The sequence below is a fragment of the Vicia villosa genome, linkage group LG4 (genome assembly GCF_029867415.1).
Source record: "Vicia villosa cultivar HV-30 ecotype Madison, WI linkage group LG4, Vvil1.0, whole genome shotgun sequence".
NCBI classification, from domain to species: Eukaryota; Viridiplantae; Streptophyta; class Magnoliopsida; order Fabales; family Fabaceae; genus Vicia; species Vicia villosa.
Genome location: NC_081183.1, coordinates 190,330,211 through 190,345,358, shown reverse-complemented (window position 1 = coordinate 190,345,358; position 15,148 = coordinate 190,330,211).

Genomic DNA, 15,148 nt, shown 5'->3' with positions numbered 1-15,148 from the left:
TACTAGTATTCAAATTATATCAACCCATGTGCCACCTTTTGAAAATTTTGCCGCATGAATGTTTCTTTTTCTCAACCAATGAGAACGGTTGTTGATTTGCCAAAAGAAATCATCATTTTATTATAACCTAACAATTTAAAGAAAAATATAAAATATTTTTATTTTATTATTTAATCATTATATAATGTGATAAAAATTATATTCAACATACCAATATGAAACTAAAAGGACTAGTCCACCACAACAAAACAAAAATCTGTACTATTTGAACAAGTTGTCTCAAGTGTTATAGTGAAATTTCATAATGTGACAATTAGGATAAGTTGAATGTGTTATTTTTTTTTTTTAAATTAACTCTTTACTGTCATGCTATAAATATGTTATTTGTGTTGTGAAATTAAAATTTTCAATCACACCAAAATATTTTGACATGTGAGACAAAGAATAATATCAACCAATCAAATAAAATCAGTGTCATAAAAAATATAAAATGTGAGACCACAAGTAAATATATATTGAATTCGATCAAATTGATCTACCTTAAAAGAGATAGTAACTCTCTATTAACTATACTTCAAAATTGTTGTGGTAAAAAATAAGTTTAAAAAATAATCTTCTACTTCTTAAGAACAAACCATATTTTATTTTCCGTGCATTTTTCAATCTCTCTATCTCTCAATATATGAAGCACATAAATCTAAGATGTTTAAAGCGTTTCTAAAATCCGTTTTATGATCCATAAGGAACCAAACTCTAAGAATTAAATTTTAGGAATTTTTACTCTTGCTTTTCAATATGATTTTTACACCTTATACAACTTGTAGATACAACAAAAGGAACCATATTTGTAACTTCTTATACCCTAAAGATCCAAATTTAGCCCAAAAACACAACTATCACCGAACGGATCTAAGAACTGAAGTGACCTGACCGAATATCCGCAAACCTCCCAGCTCGTCAAACCACTACCTCCATGTGGTTCTTTAAGGTATAACAAATTGCAACTGATGTTTTGATCTTTGTGGTTTTGATGATGGTACCAATGTTTAGTGGAATCCATCTGCTTGATCATGATAGGTTCTGGCGTTCGATGAAGTCCTTGGTGATATCTTTTCAACTGTCTTTGGTGATGACAATCATTTTGAATTATCTCAAACCTCATCAAGGAGAAGATTCAAGGTTCTAGTAAAATCCGAAAGTCAAAGATAATGTAGCAAAGAACTTGACGCTTCAAAGTTGTGCAACAAAGTAAGTGTGAAAGCTCGCTTAATCAATCGTCTGTGTAGTGTAGTGTCTAAGTAACTAGAGTAGTGTAAAGGTGTTAAAGTAACTTATTAGTTACTAAGGAAACTCTCACACATTCACCAAATGTTTTTGAAGACTATCTTATTTTGTTAAAACCGTGAGAAAATATTTTACGCAAGTAGCTATTTGATTACCAGCTCAAATAGTCCCTTGTGAGTATAGTTTACACTAAATAATCAATTAACACATTATGATTAATCAATAATCTCTTTTATAATGCTTCGTAATTGATTATTAACGATTATAACTAGTTAGTGGTGGCGATATTTAAAATGTTCTATATTTAAACTACATAATCAATTATGTATCAATTATGTGATATGCATAATTGATTATGATCATTAAAAATTCCATGGATTATTTTCCCTTTTTAACCACATTTTCTCAAATAAAGGAGGGTGCCTACACCCTTTCAATTACACCATATTTCAATTATCCTTTTCCCATTCTCACCTCTCTCTTTTTTATATTTGTTCCCTAAAAATGGTCTTAATGACTTTATGAGTGAAATAGACTTGTGAGGCTTTAGTACTAGTACTGGTGTTTAGCTCTTGTGTCAAGAGTGCAATTCTCTTAAAGTTTTTAGATTGTTTGGTTTTTGATATTAGTGTGGTAAAATCTTTAGTTTTAGAAATCATGCGATTAAAATATTATTTTTGGTTTGTGAGCTTAGCATGTTTAAATTTCCTTTTTGGTTGAGGGATCAACTTGTTAAATCTCTCAAACACTTGTAAGAAGGTTCTTGGACATACATGTTAAAACCTCAAAGATATAATTTTAGTGGAACTCTGAAGAAGAAATTCTTGAAGAGAGACGCGGGCCAAGAGATCGATCGAACCTTTATAAATTATGGTACAATCTCTTTTGTCTCCATCTCTTTATCAAGTTGTTGTAGTAAGTATTTCCGTCTGTCTTTTTTTATTCTCAGTATTAATAAATTTTGGCATGTAGAAATAAATTAATCTTAGCAAATACAATTTTGTATGTATAATGAAGTAATAACTCTATCCATCAACAAGATAAATAAATAAAATAAATTATTATTTTAAAATTTATAAGTAAAAATATGAGTTTAAAGATAGTACGCTGTCAGTGTAAAATAATTTTATAAAATATTTTAAAAATAAAATTGAAATTTATTGTGATGCATGTTCCTCATTAGTTGTCAGAAGTGTATTTCCTTTTCACTAAAAATATATTTTAAATAAAATTCAACATAATTTCTTCTATATAATTATATTAATATATAGAAACAAATAAAATAAATAATTTTATTAAGTGTCAAGAAGGCATAATAAAAAAATAATAATAAAATGTTGTAGTTCCAAAGAAGAGGAAAAATTAGTAATCCAATTAGAATAAAGACATAAAGAGTATCCCAAACTAAAAAATTGAATGAGATTTGGATTTAGATCATGTACAGTAAAAATGAAATTATAAATATCAAGTCGTTGTAGTATAGTGGTAAGTATTTCTGCCTGTCACGTAGGTGACCTGGCTTTGTTCCCTAGCAACGACGTTTTTTTCTTTCTGTTTTCTTTTCACCAATTGATTTTATGACGGTGGATGATTGCTCTTTGTAATATTCTTTATAAACATAACAAAAGTTCTTGTTAATTGTCTCAAGAGGATACTGCATTAGAAAAGTGTATCTCTAATAATCAGTTAGTTTTTGTTCCCGGTAGATCTATTTTGGACAATGTTATGACAAAGTTGGTGAGATAGCACTTAACTAGATATCAATAAAGCCTATGATAGAATTGATTGGGATTACTTAAAGGACATTCTTACTGTCATGGGTTTTTGTCAAAAATGGATTGGATGGATTATGCTCTGTGTTGGAACGTTAGAGGTGACATCTATAGTATCAAAATCTGTAGGAATGCTCCTATTATCTCTCACCTTTTGTTTGCTGATAATTCATTTATGTTCTTTAGAGCTGATACTAAAGAAACTAATGTTATGAAGGATATTCTTGTTACGTACAAGGAAGCCTCTAGTCAAGCTATCAATTTTTAGAAATCTTAATTCTACTGCAGCAGGAACGTTGATTTTAATACTAATAATGGGTTGGCTACGTCATTAGGAGTTCAATGGGTTTTGAGAACAGGTAGTTACCTTGGGGTTCTGTCCATGATTGGCAGAAGTAGGAGGGCAGCTTTTAGTTTTATTAGAATTTGGAGAAAAAATAATTCTTGGAGTAGTAAAAGTTTGTCGCAAACAGGGAGATAGACCATGATAAAGTATATGCTGCAATCTATTCTGACTTATATTATGAGTCTCTTCTTCCATCCTCCTTAGTCGTCGAGATTGAGAAAATGATGAATTCTTTTTTGTGGGGTCATAAAAGAGATGGAACTAAAGGTATACATTGGCTTTCTTGGGACCGTTTATCTATGCTAAAATGTGATGGGGGTATGGTCTTCAAGGAGGATGAATTGTTATGTCTAGACATGCTCCGGGGCGTGTTTATAGAGACACTCTTCCCCAAAGGGGAAATCTTCATTTCTCCTCCAATATTTACAGAGGAGGCTTTTCTTTGCCCCTATCCCTCTCGCAGATCCTGCTGCCCCTCTCGCAGCTCCTGCTGCCCCTCTCGCTCCTCTAGCAAGTGGAATTCCAGGTCCTCGCCCCCCTCTCGCAGGTCCTACTGCCCCTCTCCCCCCTCTCGCATGTCCTGCTGCGGTGGATTACCAGTTCCTGCTGCCGCAAATGGATTCACGGCACTAGCTCCTTCCGCCCCTCCCACCCCTATCACAATTGGATTCAGTCCCGTACCTCTCCCAGGATTCACGGCTCTAGCTCCTTCCGCCCCTCCCACCCCTATCACAACTGGATTCAGTCCCGTACCTCTCCCAGGCCTACCAGAGCCTATAATACCAACACCGACAGTATTCCTCACACGGCCCCGAAATATAGTACCACCAATAACATCCTCATCACCTGCTTGATCCTACATAAAAATCAAGGGTAACGATTAAACACATAATTTATACATGTATATTCAATTTTAATGGAGTGTCTTCTATATTTCCTTTATACCAATGATAAATAGAAGGACACTATAAGACCTGTTTCACCAACTTGGTGGGGGCATGAATAATATTAATTCTGAAGGCTTTGTGCAAGATGAAATCTCCATATGAATCACATTATGCAACTTAAGGTCTTTACAAGAGAGAGCAAACTTGAGGTAAATTTTAGAGGCAGTATAAAAACAACAAAAACTCATTCTCATTCTTGTTTTCTCACTACTATGTTCAAATGGAATGTGGCAGAAATTGAAGGGAAAATCTCCGTATATACCGATTTCGGAGAGGTTGATGGAAACAACTGATCTATTTCATGAGTCGCAGGTTATTCCTGTCCAGTTACAAGGATAATGTTGTGTGTTTGGAAGCCAATCTTTGAGTCTTTTGTTTTGGTCGTTGATTTGTGTGTTTTTGACATGAAGAAGAATTTCGTAGTCTCTTGAGAGCGAAAAGGTGTTTCCATTTGAACATAGTAGTGAGAAAACAAACCTGGGGTAATGATCCAAAAGTTAGAGATGCTGGAGGAATCCCAGGAGCAGGAGTGATGTGTGAACCCTAAAAACATATACATAGTTTTAGTGCTAAATGGAGAGTAATGTGACTCTAATACACGATTAACACAAAATTAACAATACAAAACAACAAAATTAATAATACAAAACAACAAAATTAACAACAGAAAACAACAAACCTGGGGTAATGATCCAAAAGTTAGAGAGGCAGCAGGAATCTCAGGAGCATGAGTGATGTGTGAACCCTAAAAACATATACATAGTTTTAGTGCTAAATGGAGAGTAATGTGACTCTAATACACGATTAACAACAAAATTAACAATACAAAACAACAAAATTAACAGCAGAAAACAACAAACCTGAGGTAATGATCCAAAGTTAGAGAGGCAGCAGGAATCTCAGGAGCAGGAGTGATGTGTGAACCCTAAAAACATATACATAGTTTTAGTGCTAAATGGAGAGTAATGTGACTCTAATACACGATTAACACAAAATTAACAGTACAAAACAACAAAATTAACAACAGAAAACAACAAACCTGGGGTAATGATCCAAAAATTAGTGAGGTAGGAATCTCAGGAGTCTTAGTCTTGCCAGAAGCCTAAAAATCATTTTCAGAGAAAAACCAACTAACCTTGCGTTAAAACAATAATGTGTGTTCTTTAAAAGCAAAAATTAGTTAAAGAACAATGAATAACAACAATGCGTGTTCTTTATAAACAAAAATTAGTTAAAGAACAGTAAATAACAATAATGCGTGTTCTTTAAAAACAAAAATTAGTTAAAGAACAGTGAATAACAACAAAGCGTGTTCTTTAAAAACAAAAATTAGTTAAAGAAACAGTGAATAACAACAATGGGTGTTCTTTAAAAACAAAAATTAGTTAAAAAAACAGTGAATAACAACAATGCGTGTTCTTTAAAAACAAAAATTAGTTAAAGAACAGTGAATAACAACAATGCGTGTTAAACCAAACCATTGAATGTGTGAGAGAATGAGTGAGATGAGTGTTTGTGAGAGAGGGAACTTTTGAAAGAGCTTTCAAAAGAAAAAAAATGAGTGAGATGAGTGTTGTGAGAGGGAACTTTTCAGAGAGACTTTTCAGATGACTTTTCGGTGAAAGAATTAACTGACAATTTACTTGAAATTTATGATGTTTATGATTTGAAATAGAAGGTTCTAGAAGATTACAGGCCCAATTCCGAGTTGACTTGAGATGAAATAGAAAGGAAGGTTCTAGAAGTAACTGTTTACCGAATTCCTCCCAAAAAATTGATTTCGGTTTCGCCCGGACATTTCAATTGTATTTTATTTTTTATAAGCAAATGCAAATGAGACTAAATCTGTAATATAATGGCGGGAAGGGTTCGGTGGCTCGCGAATAATAACAGAGAAGAGAAGCGATATGATAAAGATAGTAGAGAAGTTTTTCTGAAACTCCATCTGTAAGAACCTTAAAAACCTAAACATATCGAAAGGGGGAAAGGGATAATTGTAATAGAGTAGCTTTTGGGAAACTAAATCTGAATAGAGAGTTAGAGTTATTAGGAGAAACCTAGCAAAACCTTTGTTGGGTTGGGCTAAATGACCTGGCCCGTGGAATATTTAACAGGATAACTTACTATCCCCAAATTAAATTTCACACCCCACTTTATATAATTCCAAAAATACTAATATTATTATTGTAAAGGTGAAAATCAAACTTCAATAAAGGATTGGTGGATGATCGCTCTTTGTAATATTCTTTATAAACATAGCAAAAGTTCTTGTTAATTGTCTCAAGAGGATACTGCATTAGGAAAGTGTATCTCTAATAATCAGTCAGTTTTTGTTCCCGGTAGATCTATTTTGGACAATGTTATGGCAAAGTTGGGGAGATAGCACTTAACTAGATATCAGCAAAGCCTATGATAGAATTGATTGGGATTTCTTAAAGGACATTCTTACTGTCATGGGTTTTTGTCAAAAATGGATTGGATGGATTATGCTATGTGTTGGAACGTTAGTGGTGACATCTATAGTATCAAAATCTGTAGGAATGCTCCTATTATCTCTCGCCTTTTGTTTGCTGATAATTCATTTATGTTCTTCAGAGCTAATACTGAAGGAACTAATGTTATGAAGGATATTCTTGTTACATACAAGGAAGCCTCTGGTCAAGCTATCAATTTTTAGAAATCTTAATTCTACTGCAGCAGGAACGTTGATTTTAATACTAATAATGGGTTGGCTACGTCATTAGGAGTTCAATGGGTTTTGAGAACAGGTAGTTACCTTGGGGTTCTGTCCATGATTGGCAGAAGTAGGAGGGCAGCTTTTAGTTTTATCAGAATTTGGAGAAAAAATAATTCTTGGAGTAGTAAAAGTTTGTCGCAAACAGGGAGATAAACCATGATAAAGTATATGATGCAATCTATTCTGACTTATATTATGAGCCTCTTCTTCCATCCTCCTTAGTCGTCGAGATTGAGAAAATGATGAATTCTTTTTTGTGGGGTCATAAAAGAGATGGAACTAAAGGTATACATTGGCTTTCTTGGGACCGTTTATCTATGCCGAAATGTCATGGGGGTATGGGCTTCAAGGAGGGTGAATTTTTATGTCGACATATTCTGAACACATTATTCGATTGTCTCTATGATCTCTACACAGATAATAAATCTTCAACTAAAATTTAAAAAACACTCGAGTCCAAATTCAAGGATGAAGAGAAAGGTACTAAAAAGTTTTTAATTTCTAAATATTTTGATTTTAAAATGTTGAATTTAGAGGTCATTCTTACACAAGTACACGAGTTACAATTTCTCGTAACTTAACTATAGGTAGTAAAGATAGACATTCTTGAAGCTTTCCATGTTGGGAAGCTATAAGAAAAATTTGTTGCGTGATTTCGAGGACTTCTCACTAGGGAAAATCCATAAAGATCTTCAAATCAATGAAAATTCAAAAGATAGAGGAATGATGAATCATCTTGAACCTAAGAAGGAACATAATAAGTTCAAGAATTCTGGCAAACCAAAAGGACCCAAATATCATTGTTATGTGTGTGACAAAACCGGTTATTATGCTCAAGATTGCAAGCACAACAACTCCAAAAATGAGACAAATGTTATTCAAATAGATGAAGACATTATGGCAATCAAAGACAAGTTATAAGGATGGTGGTATGACAAAACAATCTTTTATTATTTTGGCGTCAAATATGTACTTGATAAATTGTACCAACAAAAAAATGATTAATTTGATTGAGCAGTACTTGATAAATTGCACCACTTCCTAACAGTTTAATACCAGAGAACCATATGTGAGCCAATATATTTCTAAACCATTAGGAATCTAACTAAAGAATATAACAGAACTTCCAAGATCTCCTCCTCTTCCTTCATTTTCTTCAACTCGCAACAAATTTATCTTGCAACTCTTTGGTACCATGCGCATGCCGACAAAGATCTTCGTATTCACAGTTACCGCGTTTCCAATCCTTACAAATTTCTGTTTTAAAAGTTTCCATATACAGACACAAATAACAATATTCAAAAACAAAAAAAATGGAAAAATGAAGAAAAAAACAAAAAAAAAACGTTGAAGGCCTCCGAGGCGTGTTTATAGAGACACTCTTCCCTAAAGGGGCAATCTTCATTTCTCCTCCAATATTTACAGGGGCGGCTTTTCTTTGCCCCTCTCCCTCTCGCAGCTCCTGCTGCCGCTCTCGCAGCTCCTGCCGCCCTCTCCCTCTCGCTTCTCTAGCAAGTGGAATGCCACGTCCTCGCCCCCCTCTCGCAGCTCCTGCTGCCCCTCTCGCTCTTCTAGCAAGTGGAATTCCAGGTCCTCGCCCCCTCTCGCATGTCCTGCTGCCCCTCTCTCCCCTCTCGCATGTCCTGCTGCAAGTGGATTACCAGTTCCTGCTACCGCAAATAGATTCACGGCACTAGCTCCTTCCGCCCCTCCCACCCCTATCACAACTGGATTCAGTCCCGTACCTCTCCCAGGATTCACGGCACTAGCTCCTTCCTCCCCTCCCACCCCTATCACAACTGGATTCAGTCTCTGTAACTCGGTGAACTGACTTTTATTTTTTAATATGCAACAATGTTGCGGTGAGCATGAGTCGCCACCGACTTCTATTTTGTCCAATTTTAGGAAAGGTAAAAAGTACAGAAAAAAACCTTTTAAAAAGAAAGCGGGCTCGGGGGGTAAGTTATGAAAAGGGAAGGTGTAAGCACCCTTTTCATCCGTAGTTATCTACAGGCTCTTAATTTTCTTAGCTCATGTTTGTTTGTTTTGAGTTGAAAGGGGCGTAAGGACTTTAGCGTAAATGCGTAGCCTTAGTTTTGGAAAGAGTATTGAAAATATGTTTTTTAATTGAGCTAGGCAGATTAAGAGCACTACCCTAAATAATTGGTCTTTTTCTATGCTTTTTAAAGTTCCTAGGACTATCCATACTATATAGAAGTAGGTAGTCCTTGTTTATATTGGACGTGTGGGTCATCGAAGGGTCATCGAGGTCGTTTGAAGGCAACAAGTAGAGGTACCTTTAGCAATTTCGAAGGGATGATCGTCACTTTTTCGTAGGCAACAGTCGAGGGTCATCGAGGGACTTAGTGACGATTTTGTATTGAGGGACCTTTGCTAATGGGTACCTCTACATTTCGAGGGACACGACCTTATAATCGAAGGCAACCAAGAGGGGTGTACCCTAAAGGTGAGTGGGTGCAAGTGTGTTGGATTCAGTTATTTATTTATCTTGAGTTAGGTTAGCTAGCGTTTAATTATTAGTTTTACCATACATACCCTAATTACCATACATCTAACATTTTAACATTTGCAGGAAAATAAAGTGCGGAAAGTAAATCCTACGCTATTACATGGCTTCGGGGAGGGATTACAAATTGTCAAACGGGGATGAAACTAAAGAATTATTACAAACCCAACTAAAAATTAAAAAAAAAGAAATAATATATATGAAATATTAAATAGAAAATTGCAAATGTCCACGAAAGTTCGAGAGTCTCAATCTCAAGTGGTACCTCGCAATCAATATAAAAATGTTAGTAATGAAAAAATATCAAAGTTATAAACGAATGTTAATTAAAAGACAAAAATCTAAAATAGTCATATTTGATTCTAAAAGAGAGATTTAAAATTAAACAAATTATTTTTGTATTTTTAATAAAAAAAAAAAAGCAAAATCTAATTACCTGTTTTTGTATTTATTATTTTAATGATTTTATAAACTAAAAAGATATAAATTAAAAAGCCTAAAAAATCTAAGTGAAATTGATATGTTGTAATTAATTTTATATAAGAAATTCAAAAGAAAAAAAAACGTCATCAGCAACAACATGTGGGGCGGTGAGTTCTAACTATTCCTCTTTTTCTTTTCTTTTTTTTTTTAATTTAAAAGACTAACTAATCACTAATTGACACATGGTATTTAACAATAATAATAAAAAAAAGTAGAACACAACATTATGCAGCATTACCATCTTCTTCTTTCTTCTGCCCCTGTTCAATCTTCTTAAACCTTAGGATGTAGATTGGTCTGTGTGCCTATCGGAATCTGAAGGTGGAAGAGGATTGAACACTAGAATACCCATAAATTTGCCCTTGCTGAGACAGCGTATTTTGTAGGAGATGGGCTTAAAGATGCCATCCGAATGTTGGCAGAAAATTGTCTGAGATGGGCTTAAAGATGCCATCTAGCTGAGATGCTTGTCAGCAACCTGGGGGGTCATGCTTCCCTGGGTTCGTGTATGATAGATCTTCAGAATGTTTGGGGTTCAAGCTTCCAAACGTATATCTGGCATAGAGATTCGAGGATATTTGGGGTTCGAGCTTCTGAAACATATCTGGCGTAGATTTCAGAACATCCGGGGTTCAAGCTTCCGGAACGTTTCTGGCGTAGAATTCAAATCATCCGAGGTTCAAGCTTCCGGAACATATCTGGCGTAAATTTTATAATATCCGGGGTTCAAGCTTTCGGAACATTTCTGGCGTAGAATTCAGAACATCCGGGGTTCAAGCTTCCGGAAAGTTTCTGGCGTAGATTTCAGAACATCTGGGGTTCAAGCTTCCAGAACATTTCTGACGTAGAATTCAGATCATTCGGGGTTTAAGCTTCCGGAACATATCTGGCGTAGATTTCAGAACATCTGGGGTTCAAGCTTCCAGAACGTTTCTGACGTAGAATTCAGACCATCCGGGGTTCAGGCTTCCGGAACATATCTGGCGTAGTTTTCAGAACATCCGGGGTTCAAGCTTCCGAAAAGTTTCTGGCGTAGAATTCAGATCATTCGGGGTTCAAGCTTCCGAAACAGATCTGTTGTAGAATTCAGATCATCCGGGGTTCAGGCTTCCGGAACATATCTGGCGCAGATTTCAGAACATCCGGGGTTCAAGCTTCCGGAACATATCTGGCATAGATTTCAGAATATCCGGGGTTCAAGCTTCCGGAACATTTCTGGCGTAGAATTCAGATCATCCGGGGTTCAGGCTTCCGGAATATATCTAGCGTAGATTTCAGGACATTCGGGGTTCAGGCTTTCGGAGTGGATTTTTCAGGAATCTGGGGTTCAAGCTTCCAGATTGTACATTTGATAGTGATTGATTTGTTGATGATACTTTCCTGACTTGTTGGTAGACCTGAAAAACAAAGTTAGTTTTATGCAATGTCATGATGCATGTAATGCGTGGTGCAATGCAGTTCTCAAAATAAATGAGAATTTTGTATGTTATGCATGTTTTTCCATGAGGTATATGATGTATGCAAAATGTTGTTAATGACGACAGCAGATTGTAACTCGCTCGATCTCAACGGAATTCCGAAGACAACTTGTCCGTTGAGAGGATTAGACTATTCATTTGCAACTCATGATGGAATCTTTCCTGGTGTCAAGTACTTGTTCATATGCAAAGAATATTTATTATGAGAAATATAATTCTAATGCAAAGTTCATGTTTGCCTTGAAGTTTAAAGAAGAATTTTTTTGAAAGGATGTCAAAACATCGATTTTTTTTGAAAGGTGGTGTGATACTAACTCAAGCGTTTTAGCAGAACTCCTAGGAGTCAGTTTACCGTATTCTCGTTTACAGTATACTTTCGAATTAACCCTGCTTCAATTAGGACTTTTCGAATTAACCCTGCTTCAATTAGGACTTTTAAGGGTTGTAACGTGACCAGGTTTACGGTTTTTAGAAAAAAGGATTTTTAGGCTCAAAATTTTAACATTTGCAGGAAAATAAAGTGCGGAAAGTAAATCCTACGCTATTACATGGCTTCGGGGAGGGAATTACAAATTGTCAAACGGGGATGAAACTAAAGAATTATTACAAACCCAACTAAAAATTAAAAAAAAGAAATAATATATATGAAATATTAAATAGAAAATTACAAATGTCCACGAAAGTCCGAGAGTTTCAATCTCAAGTGGTACCTCGCAATCAATATAAAAATGTTAGTAATGAAAAAATATCAAAGTTATAAACAAATGTTAATTAAAAGACAAAAATCTAAAATAGTCATATTTGATTCTAAAAGAGAGATTTAAAATTAAACAAATTATTTTTGTATTTTTTTAATAAAAAAAAAAAGCAAAATCTAATTACCTGTTTTTGTATTTATTATTTTAATGATTTTATAAACTACAAAGATATAAATTAAAAAGCCTAAAAAATCTAAGTGAGATTGATATGTTGTAATTAATTTTATATAAGAAATTCAAAAGAAAAAAAAAACGTCATCAGTTTGTGGGGCGGTGAGTTCTAACTAGGAAAATACTTACATAGACACAACCCCAACACCTGTACTTACACACAACCAATCACATTTTTTTTATTAATTAAAAATTAAAAATAAAATTGTCTCTCTCCTCTTTTATCTCAACCACCCCCATGATGCCAATTAAAAACGAAATTAAAATTTTAAAAAATTTATATTCTCTCTCTTTTCATTGGTTGTTCCTAAAATTTTGGGTTTAGGTTCGTATCCATGCAAGTATTTCTCAACTAACTATTCCTCTTTTTCTTTCTTTTTTTTTTTAATTTAAAAGACTAACTAATCACTAATTGACACATGGTATTTAACAATAATAATAAAAAAAGTAGAACACAACATTATGCAGCATTACCATCTTCTTCTTTTTTCTGTTTCTATTATTTCTTTCTTTCAGAAAAAAACACCATAGAAAAATCAATACAAACCGAAATAACTTAACAATCATGGATTATAGGAAAACAAAAAAAATCAACCACTCATTCATATTTTATGTGTTATCGCGAACAGTAAAACAAATCCAGAGTAAATAGAAGATTACCGTGCCGGTTTCGTGATGCTTCAAACGGGCGATTGGAGGTGTAACGGCAAAGTGTGAACCTGTATCGACGGCGACTCAATCATGGCTGGAAGCGGCTTTCCGGGTTCGTCGGAGGTGGAAGGGCAGCAACGTTGGCGGAGCGGCTTCGGCTGCATGGGTCGAACGTCCGCGACGAAATGATGGGCGTGGCTGCCTCGTCGTTGCGGTGGCTGTATCTCTTTCCTCGATATCCGACTAATCGTCTACATTTTGTCACCTGGAAAAGAAAATTCAAAGCAACTAATATAACACATAAGTCAATCAACAATTTATTAAAACAATATATGTTATATTATATTGTGTGGTATTCATGGCTCTTTTTGTTTTGTTGATTCGATTTGGTTTGGATGAATGATTGTTAATGATGGAAATTTTGCATAAAGTTTGTGTATGGTTTTGCTTGGTTTGTGGATGGTTTGTTAGTGATGATAATGGTTTTTTTAATGAAAGATATGTACAGGTAGAACAAGGGTTGGGAGGTCACGTTAATGGTGATGTTATTGGTTACAGTGAGGCCAGGTTTTGTATCGGTTGAAAAGTCAAAAGAACTAAGAGTTTTGTATGAATAGCCTGTGTAAGAAAAGGTGGAGAATTGTTATTTGTTCGTGTGTGAGGAGGTTAGAGAATAGGGTAGGAAATTGGGTTAGTGTGAGACTGTACCTGAATCCGTCTTGAGAGTGAGGTTGGTCCCCTTTTTTTATACAATGGAAATTAGGTTTACACAAATGGTATGAGACAAATGTGATAAAAATATTCAATTTGGAGATCAATCACATTCACTCATTTCTAAAAATACTATTCTAAACATGGAAAATAAATAAATAAATAAATAACTTCTCTTTTTTTTTTATATATATTTTTGTGATTTTGATCAATTTGTGATAAAGAGTGGCATAAACTATAAAATAAAATTATTTAAAATATGAGATAAATAAAAAAGAAAGTATTTTTTTGTGATTTTTTGGAATAAAAATAAAGCTAATGTTAGAAACAAATAAAAGGAAAAATGTCAGAAGTGAGATTCGAACTCGGGACCTTGTACTTGCAAAATTCAGGATGTTAATGTAAATGAACCCACAAATTTTATAAAATCCAATTTTTTTTAGAAGTTTGGAATTTTTTAAAAGTGTGGGCAAATTTTGGGGTATGACAGTCTCGTACCTCTCCCAGGATTCACGACACTAGCTCCTTCTGTCCCTTCCACCCCTATCACAACTGGATTCAGTCCCGTACCTCTCCCAGGCCTACCAGAGCCTATAATACCAACACCGACAGTATTCCTCACACGGCCCCGAAATATAGTACCACCAATAACATCCTCATCACCTGCTTGATCCTACATAAAAATCAAGAGTAACAATTAAACACACAATTTATACATGTATATTCAATTTTAATAGAGTTTCTTCTATATTTCCTTTATACCAATGATAAATAGAAGGACACTATAAGACCTGCTTCACCAACTTGGGGGGGGCATGAATAATATTAAGTCTGAAGGCTTTGTGCAAGATGAAATCTCCATATGAATCACATTATGCAACTTAAGGTCTTTACAAGAGAGAGCAAACTTGAGGTAAATTTTAGAGGCAGTACAAAAACAACAAAAACTCATTCTCATTCTTGTTTTCTCACTACTATGTTCAAATGGAATGCGGCAGAAATTGAAGGGAAAATCTCCGTAGATACCGATTCCTGAGAGGTCGATGGAAATAACTTATCTGTTCCGTGAATCGCGGGTTATTCCTGTCCAGTTACAAGGATGGTGTTGTGTATTTGGAAGTCAATCTTTGAGACTTTTGTTTTGGTCGTTGATTTGTGTGTTTTTGACATGAAGAAGAATTTTGTAGTCTCTTGAGAGTGAAAAGGTGTTTCCATTTGAACATAGTAGTGAGAAAACAAACCTGGGGTAATGATCAAAAAGTTAGAGAGGCAGGAGGAATCTC